We start from the raw sequence: 2,620 nt of genomic DNA on the forward strand, positions 1-2,620 counted from the left end.
CAATTGTGCCACAAGGACATGTGCTCAACTATGTTCATAGCAGCATTGTTTGTCATAGCCAGAACCTGGAAACAACCTAAATGCCCCTTGACCTAAGAATGGATAAGGAAAATGTTCTACAAGAACATCCCAGACTCCTTTGGTATATGGACATCAGTTCATGGTCTGGCTGCTTTCTGAGGGCATGAGGTGACGTGGGGGAGGAGCAGAGCTGGTGGGCTCATGCTCAATGGTAGGTGTGGGTGGATAAGCATCCAGTTAACTGCCATCCTGGAGACCGACCTCAGGCATTAGTTTCATGAGGAAGCAGAAAAGGCAAGTTGCTAGGGGAAAAAAAAAAAAAAAAACTAGATTCTTAACACCTGTTCTAGCTGTATTGACAAAGATGAGTGTGCCCTTCATTGGGGCATCTTGGAAAACCAGAGGATGGAGGCCCCAGCTGGGGGATAGGCCAGGTATCCTGAAGAGGTGACTGCTTGAGCTTGCAGAGGTAATGCCAGCATGGATGTCCCAGGAACGTGGTTGCCAAAGGGGTGGTGAGGATCATATGTAAGCTAGGACCCAGCAGCTTGGTACACACCTGCCAAGACAGGAAGGTAGGCCCGAGCCTCGGTTTACCCTAAGGCAAAGCCTGGTTCTAAGAAAGACCACAAACACCCATGCTCCACCCAGGAACAGATGCCCCTTAGCCCAGCACACACCCATCCCCTGTCACCAAGGAAGAAATTCCTAACATTCCAAACATTGCAGACAGGATCACCTGCCAGTCCACACCCATAGCTTTTCACCAGGACACCCCTAGACAAATGTCAGCCAATCAGGGGTTCTGAACCTTCGAAATCCCTCACCCCTAACTTTGCTGCTGTAAAAACCCAACCCCAACTGAGTTCGGGGCTCTCTGATCACTCCAATATGTTGGACCCAGAGAGCCCAAAGTTGCGAACTTGTAAGAAAAATAAAGAAAATAAAGGCTCCTTGCTTTTACATATGGGACTCGGTCTCTTTGTTGGTTTTTGGGGAAGTCCGCAGATCTGTCCATAGACGCTCCAGACCTAGGAACTAGCTGCTTGAGTACTCTGTGCCCCAGGAAGGGTGGGGCAGGCAGGTATGACTGGGAAAGAGTGTAAGAATGCAGGAAAGTGACAGGGTCTTCAGTGGGAAGTTAGCTCTTCTTTGCCTAAAATTTCCCTTATCTTTTGTGTGTGTGTGTGTGCATGTTTGTGTGGGCAGATTCATGTATGTCCACACGTGATGGTCAGAAGTCAAGCTCAGTGTCCTTTTTATTAGTGACTGTGTGTGCACTTGCCGCACCATGTGTGTCTCCGTCCATCTTTACATGGCTCCTGTAACGGATTAACTAAAAATGTTGCTGGATCCCCAGCGGCTGCAGCGGCAGAAGCGCTGCAGGTCCCCAGTGGTAGCAGTGGCAGAGGGTCCCGAAAACAGCCAACTCACAGAGAGCCACCAGCCTCTGCTTCCCACGTGCTGGGATTAAGGGCAAGTGCCACTGCCGCCCGGGGACTATTGGGAGCCAGCCTCCACCTGAATGCCCACAGTATCCTGAGTTTCGTCTCTGCGAATGGAACCCATCCCTATGAAAGAGGCTCCATGTACTCTGCATCCTCCATCAACAGAATCCATCCTTACGATTATACACATTCTGCCTTGTTTGATCCTGTCCTGACTTCCTTTGATGATGAGCTGTGGTATGAAGTGTAAGCCGAATAAACCCTTTCCTCCCCAAGTTGCTTTTTGGTAGTGGTGTTTCATTGCCACAATAGGAACTCTGGCTAAGACAGGCCTGCACAGGTTCAAGCTGTATGGGATCCCAGCCCTGAGAAGTGGAAATGGACAGAAACTCTCATCCTTAACCAAGAACCGGCTTTCCAATTGACACCCACTGCAAAGGAAAAATATTTTCTCCAACGCAACCCCCTTGGCATACAAACCACGCAACCAGCAGGAGACAGGCAATACAAAAACTAAATAAAAAACAATTATATTTTTGGAGGTTAACAGTTTTTTTTTAACCTTACTGGTGTTTTGCTTATGTATTACGGTTTCCAATTTTGTATTGTTATGGGTTGTTTTTGTGTGTTTCATGCGCTGTTTCTTTTTTGTCTGTTTGTGTTCTAAAGAGAGAGAAATAAGGCCCATGGACATGGAGGCAGGAAAGACCTGGAAGAAGAGGGAGGGGAAACCATGATCAGCATATATTGCATAAAAATTATTTTTAATGAGAAAACAGGATTTCATTACAGAAAAGTTTTAGTCAGGCACAAGCCTGCAATCACAGCTACTCAGAAGGGCTCTAATACAGGAACTGCTAGGTTGGAGAATTTAGTGAAACCCTGTCTCTACACAAAGTGTCTCTAGGGCACTGGGAGGTGAATCATGGAGACGGGCACGGTGGTACCCACGGTAACCCCGGTACTGGGTGGTGAATCATGGAGACGGGCACGGTGGTACCCACGGTAACCCCGGCACTGGGAGGTGAATCACGGAGACGGGCACGGTGGTATGATGTGGGAATGATTTCTTATTAATAAAGAAACTGCCTAGGCCCATTTCATAGGCCAACCCTTAGGTAGGCGGAGAAAACAGAACAGGATGCTGGGAG

Source organism: Microtus ochrogaster, linkage group LG5, assembly GCF_000317375.1.
Source record: "Microtus ochrogaster isolate Prairie Vole_2 linkage group LG5, MicOch1.0, whole genome shotgun sequence".
NCBI lineage: Eukaryota > Metazoa > Chordata > Mammalia > Rodentia > Cricetidae > Microtus > Microtus ochrogaster.